Raw genomic sequence first — 17,388 nt, forward strand, 5'->3', positions numbered from 1 at the left:
ATTGTGAGCAAACGTCATAACAAGATGAATATATTTACCATTTTACTGAGGGAATCTTCTGTGTGGAGTTTTCTCTCTCATCTTGGCTCTTTTTCCTGACATTTAGAAACAAGAGGCAGAAAAGAAAGAATAAAAGTTAAAACCTCAACGATTTTTTAATGTTTGGGATATTTTAGAAACAACCGTAAACACTATTTACTACTTACCACTTTGTTCATTCTTGCTGACGTCACTCTCTCCTCATCTTCTCTCTAAAGGACAAATGACAGTAAAGAGGGAATCGTTTTAGTAACTTTATCAACCAGGTGAGCAGAATTTTAGATATTTATCAATATTCTGATTAAAAGCAGAGTGAATACTTATCTTTTTACGAGAAAGGGTTCAATCCGTCCTGTCTTAGGTCTTAATGTCACCTTGTCTCCTCTCTGTTTTCTCTGAAAAACAAAAGACAAATGGGAAGAAAAAAATTAGTAAATGATTTCAGCAACTAGAGGAAGTGTTCACTGAGGAGCTGTCATAATAATATAAAATCAATATCTACTTATCTTTTTTTTAATGAGAGTTTACAGAGCACGCTGGCTTCGCTCCTCCCTCCGCTCCTCTCTGAAAGTTACCTGGATAAAGGATAATAACAAATAACATCATCAAAACAGACAAACCTGAAAGAATTGCTGATCAGAGTTGTGACAGAGTCGCAGGTTAGATGGATGTATACTTATCTTTCACAATGAGAGCGTTTGCATCTTCCTTTAGAGAGAAGATGAGGAGAGTGAACGTCAGCAAGAATGAACAAAGTGGTAAGTAGTAAATAGTGTTTACGGTTGTTTCTAAAATATCCCAAACATTAAAAAATCGTTGAGGTTTTAACTTTTATTCTTTCTTTTCTGCCTCTTGTTTCTAAATGTCAGGAAAAAGAGCCAAGATGAGAAGAAACTCCACACAGAAGATGTTCCCTCAGTAAAATGGTAAATATATTCATCTTGTTATGACGTTTGCTCACAATAACCAGGAGTGTTCCCGTTGTTCTGAAGTGATTCACTCTCATTTGGTGTTATTTGGTGAAAACAATAAAAAGACCTCTTCAGGTCTTTTTATTGTTTTCTCTCTGCAGAGGAAAGTGATGAGACTGATGAGGAAATACTAAATACAAAGACTGACAAAGGGAACTGAAAAAGTCAAACCAAAACCTATACTGGGGGAAAACTATAGGAAACAGAACTACTGAGGCAAGGAAACACGAGGGGACGGAGATTAACACTCTGACAAGGGACAAAGGGAGACTGACACAATATTTACACACAGGAGGCTGATTATGGGAACTAAGGACACATAGAAACACAGCTGAACCGAATAAGAAATGAACAACAAGTCGAAACAAACTCTAATGACAGTTCAACAAGTTTCTAAACAGAACAAATAACTTTCAGGATGTTTCAACAATGTGTAAAATGAGTTCTTATCTTTTTTTGTGAGAGGGCCTTTGATGTTTCTCTTTGGATCATCCTTCCATCCATTTCTTCAGCTTATCCAATTCAAGATTGGAGCCATCCCAGCTGTTATGGGGCCAGAGGCAGGAGTACAACCTGGACAGGTCAGTCTAACACAGAGAAACAGACAACTATTCACACTCACATTCAACCTAACTGCATCTCTCTGGACTGTGGGATGAAGCTGGAGTACCTGGAGGGAACCACAAAGGCGCCAGGACTGTCTTGCTCTCAGGTGACGGCCGTTCACGCTGCTCTGAAGACCCTCAGTTGTCTTTGGATCAAATAACACCAAATGAGAGTGAATCACTTCAGAAACACAGGAACACTCCTGGTTATTGTGAGCAAACGTCATAACAAGATGAATATATTTACCATTTTACTGAGGGAAAATCTTCTGTGTGGTGTTTCTTCGCAGCGTGACTCATTTTCCTGACTTTTAGAAACAAGAGGCAGAAAAGAAAGAATAAAAGTTAAAACCTCGACGATTTTCAAATATTTTAGGACATTATTTTAGAAACAACCTTAAGCACTATTTACTACTTACCACTTTGTTCAGGCTTGCTGACGTTCGACATGCTTCACTGTATATTATAATCTCAAGCGCTTCCTTGCTGGAGTCGGGCTCCGGATGCTGCTCTCTTCCTCCGGAGCCTTCCTCTTAGCACGCTTTGCCGACATATTTAGAAAACGGCAGAGCACCGAAGTGAGAACTCTGCCGTCCGCGCTGTAGTCTGTTATTCTCCAGCGGTTCGTCATCTCAGTGTCCTCTGTTCGGTAAACAGTGGAGATGAACTGGTGACGAGGAGGGCCGTCGAGCAGTCAGGTGCCGACACAGTTCCTCCGATCTGCCTTCAGCCCAGCAAGAGCCGCTTTTCTCTGGAAGAACTGGAGCAGGAAGCGTGGAGGAGAAAGCTGAGGCCCGGCAGGCTGCAAGCATCAATGCCACTGGTGATTCCGTAGGAGGAGAAGGAGTGGTGTTCCTCTCTCTGGCTCTGCCTCACATGGACCAAATGGTGTCGTCACCTGTTCCCGGTGAGAACAATCCTTTAAAGGTATGTAAGGAAAGTCCTTGGACCCCGTCACCAGGTTATGTAAAGAGTGAGGACCAGGTGGGACATGGAGTCCAGTTGGCTGCTGCTCAGTTCACGGTTCCTCAAGTTAATGACGACCATCTGAGGAGCAGTGATTGGACTCAACCAGCTCAGCTACGAGAAAGCAAGCATGCGTGTACGTTAATCATGTGATCACACAAACTAAAGCCTGAATTTAAATTGTCCAGACATGGCTTTACATCATCATAAGCTCTTCCACACACCAACAGTAAGAAGCTCCCAGCATAACTCATTGTTTATGAAAGCCTTCACATTTTTTGGTAAAAGTTTTCATGCGGTGTAAGGCTGCATGGACTTTCACTGAGGTTTTAATACGCATTCACATTAAGGAGTAATATCTTCATATTAGTTGAGCATCGATATTTTGAGAATAAAGCAGCTACATTTAGGTGAGAAACCTCCCACCTCCTTATTGCAGGCACACACTGTTTCAATCTCAAACTCATCCAGCGACTCTGTGAACTTTTAAAACTCCATTCTCCAGCTTTATAAAATTCACAATCTATGAAACTTTCACGTATAACTCAGCGCCAGCAGCCCAAACATGTCAACTCAACCCTCTACATGCAACAACGGCCGCGCGGCTGACGGTCAGCGTCCTCCAATGCCTTACGTCGTTTCCAGGGCGCGTGCATTCAATTGGTTTTTTTCCAGCGATTTAAAAAAAAACATGGCGCCATCTTTATAGTGTACTGGCACATGTTAAAAATTGATGTTACTCAAGTATGAAACAATCTCATCCTAAATGTTAACAGCTCATGAAGTCCTACTTCCAAACAATAAAGACAAAAATCTAAGTTGTATTTGTTTGCTAGCACTCTGACATATTAGCCTGCTGTACGCACCATAGCGTTGATCTATCACCTCCTCAATGAAAAGGGAGAGCAGGTGCATCTCGCGACTGAAGTTTGTAGAAGTCATTTTCAAATCCTTCTTGAAGATTTTCAAACGTTGGCTGTAGTTTGAAAAATCCGAGTTTTCAACAGCACTAGTGGGAAAAAGCTCCTGTTTGCGCTCAAACGTGAAACCCGAATTCCAAGTTTGCCTCCTGCTTTTATACCTGCACTCAAACACGTCATCATCACCATGACTCCCAGTGCCACCGAAAATCAAATTTATTTATTTAAAATAAAGTTCGTCTAATTATCATAGCTTTTTAAAAATTATATATGTTTCTCACTTTATTTTACTGTTTTAATTCATCCTTTATAAAAATATGTTGCCAAACTTTGTCGTTTTAATTCTTTAAAAAAATCATTAATTCACCAGTTTACAAAAATGAAGATCGATATCTGAAATTTAAATTAATAAATAAATAATTACAATTGATAATGGATTTTTAGCATTAAAGAATAGTTTTTCAATGCGCTTTAAATGTTATCAGAGCCGATGTTGTGCCAAAAAGTGATCGCAGTCCAAAAAGTGATTTACGGGTATTGAAACGTTTGTTTGTGTCATGACATTTGTAAACAGTTGATGTTTAAGGTGCAGTTCACGTGGAAGCCAGAGGAGGGTGGTGTTGTGCGCATAATACAAAGTGATGGCGAAACCTAAAAGACGGTGTCATGTCTGCTCCCTGAAGCAATCTCATAACAGTTTCAATCTATTTCAAGCCAGTTAGCACATTTCTGTTATGAAGTTTAATAATTTTTTGGCAGTAAACTTTTAAATCCTTTTATTATGAATATCACATTCTCAGATTTTCAAGAGAGACCAGACCAATAGGGCAGCAGAAATCACAAAAATAAATAAATAAATAAGAGTTTTATAAAGATTAAAACAGTAAAAAAAAAAAAAAAGAGAGAGACTGGAATGATTATGATGTATAACACAGAATATGTACAATAACAGAGTTATAAACACAACTAGAAAAAAACACGTGATACTTTTTATTTCGTCTATAACCTCTGTGCAAATTTTGTTGATTGCAAAGTGTTTATGAATATGTTTTTAAAAGCTGGTTATCTGACTGTCAGTTAATAGCAATTAAAAAGAAAGCTGATTTTTATTATTCCTAAATGGAAAAAGTCCATTATGAATTTTTGTTATGAATTTCATTTATCAATCCACCTCCTCACTGCTCTTTCCCGGTGCAGCAGCCAGAGCTGGATCAAGCAGCCAGATGGCTTCTGGAGGAAGACTAACTGCAACAAAGGGTCTCTGGGAGGCTGCTCAGGCACAGCAGCTGAAAAATCAAAGATGAAATAAAAACTGGACCTGATCATGGTGCTGCATGAGACAAAAAGTCTAGATGATAAACCAGTGTATGAATTGGTAACACTGCTTATGATGATCATGTTTAGGTGGAAACTAGCGAGCTAACTTCCTGCTAACCTCTAACTCAGTTAAATTGAATAAACTCTGTTTTCATGGATGCCTGGATGTTAAACTTAATTGTTAAACCTGGTAAAGCAGCAACGCTGATCATTTTATTAAAGATGAAAGAAGTTAGACCGTTTTTAGCTCTCAGTGATCCCTCAGTGTTCGTTTGACTGTGGGACCTGAAATATGGCAGCTTTTCACTTACACATTTTTGAACCACTCATTCATAGAAATAGTTTCCAGTCAAAGATCTGGACAGATCCACCAAGTTCACAGTAGTTTTACAATTTTCTGCAGCGCAGAAAAAAAAAACCCTGAAAACATCACACCTCTGAAGTAACACATTGTGATTCATGTACAAACAACACACAATTATTGTAGATTCTTCAAAGCCTCCTTATATTCAACACTTGGGTAGGTGGTGTTATACATGCGCTCACAGCACTGGCACATCAATCACCCTATTTTCACCTTGTCACCTTCATTAAGCTGCTCTCTTTCTACAGAAGGCCCACCGCATGCATGGGGGGGGGGGGGTGGGGGGATACCGTGGGCCAGGGCTGTGGCATCTAATGTCTGGTTGTCAGTGTCCTTTGGAAAAGCAAGTGATTGTCCTCAAATCAGATGTCCCAGCAGATTGATCTAGACCAAGACCAATACACCAAGACAAAACAGCCATTTATGCTTTTTACACAGACAGCCCATTTATTAACCAGGGAACTTGACACAATGTATTTTTTTTCTATGCTCTATTTAACTAGAAGAATTGTTGTACCACACATTAAAGTTTCAAATCAGTGAAAAAGCAATCGTGCCAAAGAAATGTCATGTGTTTGTTTAAGATGACTGCAATTATGGTATTAACAGAAAACACACATCTGTCTCTTTTCTTTCTGTTTAGTGTTTCACTTACCTTCTAAACTCACCAAGTACTTGCACAATCCTGAGGTTTTTAGAAAAGAACATCCCAGATTAAATAAGGAGGAGATACAGACATTAAAACTAACCTTTATTACTATGATACAAAACAATATTAATGAAGTTGTTAAAAGTGGTACTTCTTACAAACACACACACACACACAGACACACACACAACTCATTACAAGTGTTTAAAAGTTTGAGTTGTCTGAAAACTAAAGAAAAAAAACACAAAAATGTTACAATACAAAAGTTGGAACTTTATTAACACCCAGAAATACAAACTGATGGGTTGATAAATATCAAGAAGACAGTACATTTCACATAAAGACTGTGCATCATTTTAAGATGAAGAAATGCAATATAATAATAATAATAATAATAATGGATTGGATTTATATAGCGCTTTCAAGGCACCCAAAGCGCTTTAACAATGCCACTATTCATTCACTCTCACATTCACACACTGGTGGAGGCAAGTTGATGGGGTCAACCAGAGGATTAATGATCAAAACTAAGGGATTCTGATATTAATACTGCACCGCCTCGAATCTCACTATAAGTTACATCTGTTGAACTGACTTCTTGCTAGCATTTCCAAGGAAGTCAAGATGAAAAAAATAAAACCTAAAAACAGAGGGTCCAATACATTTAACAGGAATTTGTCAAAAGAGGTAAAACTGCACACACTCAGATGAGACCCAGACCTTCACAATAAAACAAGAAATGAGAACACTACACCAAGACGCAGACCTGACACTGAGAGACAGACAGAATGACACATGGAACCTGAACAAAACTAAACGTGAGATACAACCGAGAACAAATCCTTAAACATGAATAAACAGAAACATAGAACTCTAACAATAATAATAATCATCATCGCACCCAAAACCACAACAATCATTCAAAAAATAAACTAACAATCAAAACTCAAAATACTGGTTCGAAACTGACCCAGAACCGTGACAGATGCAGGAATAAGTAGTAGGATTTAAGAGTATAATAACGGACTGAAACAGAAGATGGCAGCACTGCATGTACAAGGATGCCAGCTGCCGTTAAACCCCGAAGAAGAAGAAGCTGTGTCCCAGAATTCATAGCGCAGCCCAGCTCAGTTTCCAACAATGGCGGCAGCTAGTTAGTCTTATTATTCTTTATGGGTCACAAAATAAACGTTTAACATATTTTCAGGTGAGGCTGTAACTGTGTAAACCTCAAATATCTGCTCGGTTTATCAAGACACCACATATTTTCAAAAGCGCTCCGACGTTGTCGGAGACGTCTGTTACCCACTAGCTCGATAGCTAGCTGGGTGGCAAGGCTCACTAGAGCCCGTGAGAACACCGGACTCCCGCAAATCGTTTTCAAACCCACCGCTGTCTTTCGCTACTCAGGTTAAACATATATAAGTAACTTAGATAACTTAAAAATGTTATCGTTTGGCTTTTTTTTAGTATTTTATTTTTTCCTGAGTAAATCGATTTGGCTGAGATTAAAGTTATAGTTTCTGTAAGCAAAGCAAAACTGTTTATGTGAAAAACTGTAAAATATAATTCCAGTGTTCTGTAAAATATAATTTCAGTGTTCTTTTTACATTTCATAAGAGTAAAATCCTTGTAGGAGTAAATGTATCCAAGCTTCTGACAGATGTGACAGATAACTTATTGTTGTTTACTTGTAGTGTACAATAAATAATCAAAAACACAGGATTATTCTGCAATGCTTCATTACTCATTAATGTTACAAATGTTGAAAGGTAAAAGTGTTCAATAAAATCCTAAATATTGCAAAATGCTGCAAGAACTCAGTTCTTCTTTCACTGCTTTAGGACACATCCCATTATATTGACTACTGTACACACACTACTTAATATTTAAGATACAAAAAATACTGGTTTCTGTGCATGCATCTGCAGTGAAGGTGTGTGTTGTTTTGCCATGCAGCTTTTACTTACTTAGGCGCAATCAAGCACTCTTCTTCATTTTGCCTACCATGAAGTCAAGCCAAAAAAACAAGAAAAGAAAAGCGATTTTTCTGGTATGAAGTATAACAGTTCCCTGAACTACCTCTGATAGTGTCCTCATCGTGATAATATTCCCTTTATTTATGATTAGTAATCTTTATCTTCAGAGGTGTGGGTGACAGTTTTAGTGTTTGCTTTAAAAAACAAAAAACAACAAAAACTCAAAACAAAAACTTGATGGAATATTTCTCTGGACAAGAGGTCCTTGGATCGCCTCTCCGTTGTCTTTGTTGAACGCAATGAAGGCAGTGAAAGAACTGCTCACTCCTGATTGGACACTGAGCTGCACCACCTTCTCCTTCACTCCTCCACCTTGCTGTCCTCTGTGCTCTCTCTCCTCCATCTCCAGAAAACAAATCAGTCTGAGCACCAAACCTGTGGACTGTTAGTCTGCAGATAAGAAGGAAAAACACACAGAATTCTCATGTTTGTCATTTTTCATACCGTATTATTATAGTATATTCGTTTACCAGTCCAACAGATTTATGTTCCCAAATGGATCATTACAGCTTTTGCCACACTGGTCCACTTGATTGTCAAAGTGTATTAGCTCTTTATTATTTCTTTCTTTTCTTTACAGGTTTTAAGTTGAGATTTAAACTGGAGGAGAGAACCAATGTGTCTTATATCTGAGGAAATAGAGTTCAACTGAAAGCTCTGCTTCCCATGGTGCTGTGGCGCAAAGAAAGCACAGCAAGTTGGATAGAAGAAGAAGATCGAAGTGAGTGAGCAGTTGAGCTAGTGGTTAATAGGTTAGAAAAGTAAGGAGGAGCAAGGTTATGAAGGGCCTTGAAGGTGAGCAGAAGAAGCTTGTATACTATTTCACGGAGAGCCAGTGAAGTTCCTGAAGGATAGGGATGATGCGCTGGTAGGAGGGGCTTCTGGTAATAACGCGGGCAGCGAAGTTTTGAACCAGTTGAAGCTTGTGGAGGGATTTCTGGGGGAGACCATGCAAGAGACAATTACAATAGTCAATGCGAGAAGTAACAAGACTGAACAAGAATGGATGCACACTGGGTGGAAAGTGAAGGACGTAATTGGTTAATGTTGTGTAGATGGAAATAAACAGAGGGCGTGAGATCACTGATGTGAGATTTATAGGATGGTGTCACCCTAAACAGGTTACTAAGGGTCTTAACCTGAGGTGAAGGAAAAATTGGAGTTTTTCAATAGTGAGAGTGAAATGATTTGCCTTCAGCAGGTTGGATTTACTGCCGATAAGAAGGATTTCAGTTTCATCCTCATTGAGCTTAAGAAAATTAGAGCTGAACCAGGATTTTAATTAGGATAAGCTTTCTGTAAGAGAGAAGGTGGGAGGGAGGAGTCAGGCCTGCAGGAGAGATATAACTGAGTGTCATCAGCAAAACAGTGAAATTTGAAGATCAAATTCTGGAAAACGGTACCAAGAGGGAGGATAAATATTATGAAGAGGGCCTAAGTGCCAGGTTGGGGAAGTTTCACTCTTGGTGTTTCTAATTTATATGCAATTGACTGAAGCATATACATATTGTATTATTCATAGGACTTTGTACAAAATATAAATGTCTTCCATGTGTTATATTGTGGTTTGATGTTTGCATATGTGGATGTTTTGTTTCTCATTTGGTTTGCTTCCCCCAGACTTGGGCTATTCCAGATGCTCACCTGACTGATAGAGAATAAAAAGAAGCCAGTTGCTGTTACAGGGGTTGGGTTCTTTGGTGTGTTTTGGTGGGTACACTCATGCTTTCAGTAATAAGATTACTAGATGATAAATATTTTTGCAGCCTCGTGCCATTTTGTTTGAACCTATACGTGACTGCTGGCCAAACTGATATAAATAGTAAGTGAAGTAAATAACTGCCTGTGGCTTCTCAGGAAGTCCTGCATTTGGGTCCTGTTATTCACGCAAACCTGACAATAACACATCAACCCTGTTTTAATCCACAACTGTAAATTTTCGGAGACATCCTGTTACATTTACTGAGATCAGCAACAGACTTTCTGAATTCAAACCTCAATAAAAATGTTGAAAATGACTCAGCTTTTTCTTTTTTGTTTTTACAGCATTATGGACTATAAGTTAAAGCAATTAATGATGCAGTGAATGATGGTCAAAGGGTTGATCTTTACACAGAGCACATCTGTCCCTTTATTAGCCCATTACAATTATTCCCCCATCACTTTAAAAAGGCAACAAAACATGCATGTAACATTTCTTCAGAGATGTAATTCAGTTTAATTATATAGCGCCAAATCAACACAACAGTCACCTCAAGTGCTTTATATGGTAGGGTAAATACACTAAGTAATACAGAAAAAAAACCAACAATTGAATGATCCTCTTTGAGCAAGTACCTGGCAACAGTGGGAAATAAAACTCCCTTTTAACAGGAAGAAACCTCTGGGAGATCAAGGCTCAGGAAGGGGCAGCCATTTGCCACAACTGGTTAAGGGAGAGGGGAGCAGGACAAAAGAAACACACTGTGGAAGAGAGACAAGTTAGTGTCACAATCTAAATGTTGAAGTTGGTCGACATTTTCAGATCAGACTTATGGTCTTTAAGCCAAGTTTAAAAATTTGTTTTGAATGTCCTTGGTGTAGTTATTGATGTCATTGTCTTTTTATGACAATCTGTTCTTAAATTGTGTTTTATTTCTCACAAAAATGAAAAGATTATGAAAGAAAGTCGAGCCAAAGAACAGAGTTGGCTCTTAGACTTCGAGTATAGGAGGCCCTCAGCAGAACTTTTAAAGAGAATAAGAAACACAGAAAACCTTAGATAAGGAGGTGTGCTCTGACAGTGCAGCGCAGCACCCAGAAAGCTATTTGGCATTGGCAGAGAAGACTTGGGAAGTTATTCAGGAGCAAAACCCTGGTACTCAACTTGCTGCTCAAACCTCAAATATATTGATACTTTTACGCCAATATACAATTTAGTTCCAAAATTGTTACAACAAAGAAATAAAAAACCAAACATAGATTTCATAACTTTTTATGCTAATTATTATTTCAATCACTACAAACAGGCAGTTTTTGAAAATTCAGATGTAACTCTAACTACAGTCATGAATAAGCAAACATGAATGAAGACTATGTGCTGTCTTAAGACGTTCAAGCAGGGCTCTAGAGTGCGACCAATTTGGTCGCAAATACGACCAAATTTTTCAGTGGTGCGACTAAAAAGAAATATTTGGTTGCACCTGTGCGACCAACTGTTCGGGTAGCAAAAAAAAAAAAAAAAATCTGCAACCTTCCCTGTGGTCAACAACAGACCACAAATTTTGCCCCTATCGTGGACTAAACCAATCAGAGATAGTAAGGGGGCGGGACCTCTCTGATTCGCCGTGGTCCAGATGAAGGTGCAGGTGGAAGTGGGAGGTGAGTAGCTTGAATAAAGCGATAAATCAATTCATTAAATCCTGAATGACTTTTAAATATAACTGTGTTTTGCCAGAACGCCAGATTCTCAGATTAAAGCTCACAAAACCATTTCAACAACAACCAAACAGCAAATGAGAGCAGGTACAACGATTCCCCACAAGACGTAAACACAGAGAGCGGACCCGACGCATCAGAATCAGCTTTGTCTTTTCTCGGCTTTCTCACCCGACGGCCTTAGACGGACACGCTGTCGGAGCTCAGCGATTCTGATGCGTCCGGTTCTGTGGATTACGTCTTTTTGCGCTGATTCTGAGCTGCAGGTTTTGTCTCTTTCAAACCAAAATTCACCGAGCCAGCAGCAAAAGAAGCAGCAAACTGCGCTTCACATTTGATCAATGTCGTCATGAATTTTGCTGTTTTGCTTCCACGACTATTAAAATCACACTTCATGCACAGCTAGCTCTCTCTCTATCTCTCTCTGTACTTCAAGAACAGTTTCCCGTCTAATCTCTGTTTTCTGTTATTCATTCGCTTATTACCCACCAGTCTACCGTTGTTTACAGCGCTGTGGCTGCTGTCTTTTCTTTTCTTTTTCTTTTTTCACTTAAATGACCTCGGACAAGAAAGCCTATTTTTTCTGTTGTTCAATACTGAAGAAATTTAAACTTTATATGCAGAACATTGTAGAATTTTTAAGGTTATCTGCTATAAAAAGCCAGACCAGGAAAATCTCCTTCATGTTTTTCTGTGTTTTATTCTCAGTTACTTTCACACAAAGGCATCTGCTGTGATGCTCACAATTCTGATGAAGTCAGTACTGATAAATGATCAGAATTATAATATTTCTGACTGTCTGAGGCTAAGTTGAATCGAATCGGGACTTTGAGAACTGGAATCGAAGGGATTATAGAAATCAGTGATGATACCCAGCCCTAGTGAGCAGCCTAGGCACGACAGAAGTGGATGTAGCTGTAATAAGAAAATAACTATTGATAACTTTTCTGTTAAGTTAAGGCCTGATCCTTCTGAAATTCATAGCCAGTGCTCTGACACGGTGTCATCAATCTTTGAATGCTGAAAAAGCACAGTGTATCCAGAAAAACACATTATATTATATAAATTATTATAAAATTTGTGTGCGCCTAACTTTTCTGCCGGTACGCCTAACTTTTTAAAGTTAGGCGTACCGGTACGCCCATGGCAAAAAGTTAGTCTAGAGCCCTGTCAAGGATCAATCAGTGTCAATTAGCAGAATGAAAGTGTTTTATGGATAAAAAGGGGTTGATGATATAAAACAGCTCTGTATCAAAGGCAGTGTGGAGTAAGCAGACCTGCTTCTGTTCACTCTGAAGATGAAGCTACTTTAAGAAAACTCTCAGAGTCCCAGAGCTTCTTTCTTCACAGCTGCAGCCCAGCAGGACATTTCCAGCATCCACACACTCTGACACACACGGTTGCTAAAAACACAACACAGATATTAAAATAATGATTGTGGGAGGAAAGCTGTAGAATGAAACAGTTTTTTAAAGCTGTTATTTTATCTGTTACAATCATTGCTAGTACCATTGTGAGCACAGAGCCACGAGGCAGCCTTCATAGCCAGAAGCTCCCACTCGTCCTTTGCATCCATCTTGAAACCATGAAGCCAGATCAGAGCCAGAAATGGTGGCCCACACTTCACTGCTGGTCTAATTCCCAAATCAAAATCATCAAATAAAAACAGACAGAACACACATTTTACTTTCTACAACCAGTAATATTACATATGTTTGTGTACTTCTTTGTCACACGGGGTCACCAAGGTGGGCAGCTCTGCATATTTGATTTGGCAGATTATTACACTGGATGCTCTTCCTGATGAAATCCCAAACTGTGATGTCATAAATGCTCTAAAATAATGTGCTGACATGTTTTTACAACAACTGATGAGGAAAATAATTTCTGCTGGCCATGTGGTTTTCTGGATAATATCAGACGCTGGTGCAGCTCAGTGGGAGGTTAGGAGTGTGATTACCACCAGTGTTTTAGCTTCTGATATGCAGATGTTTATTCTCAGGCTGTGAGGCAGGCCTACGTTTAGGTTTGACTTCATTTTATTTGTTTTATAGGTGTGTTTTTAATTATATCATGTGTTTTTGTCAAATTATAGAATCAATCTGTTTTATCTCACATCATCATTTGTGTTAATATTTAAATTGACAGCAGTGCACCTTTTCAGGCTTTGACTTTTCCACCTCCTCGTTGGTCTGTCCCAGTGCAGCAGCCAGAGCTGGATCAAGCAGCCAGCAGCCAGACGCCTCCTGCAGGGAGACTAACTGCAGCAAAGGGTCTCTGGGTGGCTGCTCAGGCACAGCAGCTGGAAAATCTAAGATGCAATAAAACAAAACCTGATTATGGTGCTAGATGACAAACAGAACTCTACATGATAACTCAGTGCATAAAACACCGCACTGTAAACTATGCAACAGATAAATATTATGTTTTTCACTTGAAAATTACATCTTAAAAATGTAATCATTACATAAGAGCTCCACATCAAACACATTAATCACATCATCTTTGTAGTGAAATAGCTGATGACTCATTAAACGTTTCCATGCAATTTATCCACAGTGAAAAATATTCACTTTGCTGGATCTGAAAATCACGTTTTCCGAGATCAGACGAGATCGGGCGTGTTCAGGGTGGTGTGGCCGTAAGCGTAGACATTGAGGGCTAGCAGGAGGGACTATGCGCTTACCTGCTGCTCTCTGGCAGGTAGCTCCATGCCCTCCTGGGTTTTAAATGCACCTTAGAACACACATGCATCAACACTACAATGAGCGGGTGGAGGGAGGTTTGGAGTCTTCTCTCACCCCCGTTCTCTGCGGCCTGCTGGAGCGGGGGGCTAGGAGAGGAGTTGGCCGTCCGCTGCGGTCTGGGTGTGGGGCCTCCCTGCTGCTGCGGAGTCGGGGCGGTCTGCCTCTCCCCACGCAGGGAAAGGGTAACACCACCTGGGTCTGGGTGCAGTTCCCCCCTCCAGGGGCAAGGGTACCTAGACCCGGTTCGTAGAGTACGCTTGGGGAGTGTGATCATGTGTACAGCGTCTCTTTATGTCTGTCTCCACGTTGGTTGAGTGTGGAGTAAGTGCATATGAGAGCATGAGGGTGGGAATGGATGTTGTGTCTGTGTGTGCCTGTATGTCTGTGTCTATATGTCAGGTTGGGTGTCAGACGCCACCTCTCTGGGGACATCTCAGGCCCTCCAAGGTTTGGAGGCCTATCTCCACCCACCACCACTTCCCCTGCCAATGGCGGACTCCCTCAGACATCGGTGCGTTGGTGGTTCTTTGTGTCTGGGGATGGGCGTCCAGGTACACACCGGCTCACTCCTTGGCGGCCGCTTATCGGGGCCTGGATCCTGGGGCTCGCTCGGGCCACTTCAGAGGTGGGGTGCACCCGGCCCTTGGCCTGGGGCTCGGTCACTCAGGCACAGCTGGCTGCCGGCGGAGCTCACGGGCACGTCACTGCAACTCCACCTGGCTTCTGCTCCGCGGCTGCTGAGTGAGCCCTCATCTGGGACTCTCCTCAGCTCTTTCTGGGACAGTGGCGCGGCTGCCCCTCTGTTGGTCTTCCTTGGTCTCTTGTGTTCTGGGGGCCTCTGGATGTCTGGAGTTTGATCTCTTCCATACCTGCTTCATGCCCTGGAGGACGGGGCTGTGGCCCCCCCACACCTCTAGCAGATCATTACATGAGGAACTTTTAAAAAAACAAGCGCGTCCATGCTCACAGGTGTACACACGGGTGATCACACCCACAAACTACACCCTTTTTGGCTCCTACCTCAAAGCACACTGTGTTCTGTTATCTTACGTGCTGCACAATAATGTTTAATATTTAGTATTTACTGTCATATTCCCATATATCATTGTGATGTTTTTATTCTATTACTCTTGTTCTCTTCTGCTTGTTTTCTTTTTTCTTTCTCAACAGGTGATCCAGGTGATTGATAGAAGCATTTTCTTTTTTCTTTTCTTTTTCTTTCTGCCCCTGTTGGGTTTTGTTTTTTGCCCTTCTCCCCCGTCCCTCTTCTCAGCTGTTTCTCTTTCTTTCTCCCCTTCTTTCCCCCAGTCAAGTCTGTCCCGTATTCAGCAAGTGAAAAAAATAAACAATAAAAGATGAATCAAATGGACCATTACGGCAAGGCTGGGATGGTCAATTTGGTAAAGTAAATCCGTTGGGCATCTTTCTTTGCCTTTAGACAATAATTCTGATGGCAAAAGAGCCAAACGGGACAGGCAAAAAAAAAAAAAAAAGAAAATCACGTGTTCATTTCATTAGACACTAGCAATACTATTAAACTGGACCTTATCATTCTCATATAGCACTAAATGTGAAACTGAGTCATATCATAACAATCTATATATGTAATATGTGTTTGCCTGAATCTTCCAGCACAAACAGAAAGAGGAGCTGTTGTCTGAGTATCAATGCAAGTACACACCAGAAATCGTTCAGTAAAGACAAATTTAATAAATGAAAGCTGGTGAGAGGGCCTTTGATGTTTCTCTTTGGATCATCCTTCCATCCATTTCTTCAGCTTATCCAATTCAAGATTGGAGCCATCCCAGCTGTTATGGGGCCAGAGGCAGGAGTACAACCTGGACAGGTCAGTCTAACACAGAGAAACAGACAACTATTCACACTCACATTCAACCTAACTGCATCTCTCTGGACTGTGGGATGAAGCTGGAGTACCTGGAGGGAACCACAAAGGCGCCAGGACTGTCTTGCTCTCAGGTGACGGCCGTTCACGCTGCTCTGAAGACCCTCAGTTGTCTTTGGATCATCCTGTTGTTTGTCTCCCAGTGTCGTTACTGCTCCTCTCCTTTCAAAGACAAACACCAAATAACACCAAATGAGAGTGAATCACTTCAGAACAACAGGAACACTCCTGGTTATTGTGAGCAAACGTCATAACAAGATGAATATATTTACCATTTTACTGAGGGAACATCTTCTGTGTGGAGTTTCTTCTCATCTTGGCTCTTTTTCCTGACATTTAGAAACAAGAGGCAGAAAAGAAAGAATAAAAGTTAAAACCTCAACGATTTTTTAATGTTTGGGATATTTTAGAAACAACCGTAAACACTATTTACTACTTACCACTTTGTTCATTCTTGCTGACGTTCACTCTCCTCATCTTCTCTCTAAAGGACAAATGACAGTAAAGAGGGAATCGTTTTAGTAACTTTATCAACCAGGTGAGCAGAATTTTAGATATTTATCAATATTCTGATTAAAAGCAGAGTGAATACTTATCTTTTTACGAGAAAGGGTTCAATCCGTCCTGTCTTAGGTCTTAATGTCACCTTGTCTCCTCTCTGTTTTCTCTGAAAAACAAAAGACAAATGGGAAGAAAAAAATTAGTAAATGATTTCAGCAACTAGAGGAAGTGTTCACTGAGGAGGAGCTGTCATAATAATAAAATCAATATCTACTTATCTTTTTTTTAATGAGAGTTTACAGAGCACGCTGGCTTCGCTCCTCCCTCCGCTCCTCTCTGAAAGTTACCTGGATAAAGGATAATAACAATTAATAACATCATCAAAACAGACAAACCTGAAAGAATTGCTGATCAGAGTTGTGACAGAGTCGCAGGTTAGATGGATGTATACTTATCTTTCACAATGAGAGCGTTTGCATCTTCCTTTAGAGAGAAGATGAGGAGAGTGAACGTCAGCAAGAATGAACAAAGTGGTAAGTAGTAAATAGTGTTTACGGTTGTTTCTAAAATATCCCAAACATTAAAAAATCGTTGAGGTTTTAACTTTTATTCTTTCTTTTCTGCCTCTTGTTTCTAAATGTCAGGAAAAAGAGCCAAGATGAGAAGAAACTCCACACAGAAGATGTTCCCTCAGTAAAATGGTAAATATATTCATCTTGTTATGACGTTTGCTCACAATAACCAGGAGTGTTCCCGTTGTTCTGAAGTGATTCACTCTCATTTGGTGTTATTTGGTGAAAACAATAAAAAGACCTCTTCAGGTCTTTTTATTGTTTTCTCTCTGCAGAGGAAAGTGATGAGACTGATGAGGAAATACTAAATACAAAGACTGACAAAGGGAACTGAAAAAGTCAAACCAAAACCTATACTGGGGGAAAACTATAGGAAAC

General features: G+C 40.1%; 2 long non-coding RNA genes across 4 annotated transcripts; both read right to left on the reverse strand.

Annotated features, from left to right (window-relative positions):
* Positions 1-1,486: 1,486 nt before the first annotated feature.
* LOC120727370 lies at positions 1,487-2,279 on the reverse strand. The gene is made up of 4 exons (XR_005694510.1): positions 2,035-2,279; positions 1,863-1,923; positions 1,681-1,761; positions 1,487-1,597 (listed from the first exon to the last, which is right to left on the reverse strand). It is a non-coding gene; the product is annotated as an uncharacterized LOC120727370 (long non-coding RNA).
* Positions 2,280-7,420: 5,141 nt separating this feature from the next.
* LOC120727373 lies at positions 7,421-16,695 on the reverse strand. Of its 3 annotated transcripts, none has more exons than XR_005694515.1 (6): positions 16,378-16,695; positions 16,210-16,266; positions 15,970-16,050; positions 15,716-15,886; positions 8,136-8,260; positions 7,425-7,834 (listed from the first exon to the last, which is right to left on the reverse strand). It is a non-coding gene; the product is annotated as an uncharacterized LOC120727373 (long non-coding RNA). The 3 variants fall into 3 exon arrangements; XR_005694513.1 differs by lacking the exons at positions 7,425-7,834; positions 8,136-8,260 and adding exons at positions 12,715-12,921; positions 13,444-13,598; XR_005694514.1 differs by having other exon boundaries at positions 7,421-8,260.
* Between the last annotated feature and the right edge of the window lie 693 nt (positions 16,696-17,388).

The sequence above is a fragment of the Simochromis diagramma genome, unplaced genomic scaffold (assembly GCF_900408965.1).
Source record: "Simochromis diagramma unplaced genomic scaffold, fSimDia1.1 OVJJ01000221.1, whole genome shotgun sequence".
Lineage (NCBI taxonomy): Eukaryota > Metazoa > Chordata > Actinopteri > Cichliformes > Cichlidae > Simochromis > Simochromis diagramma.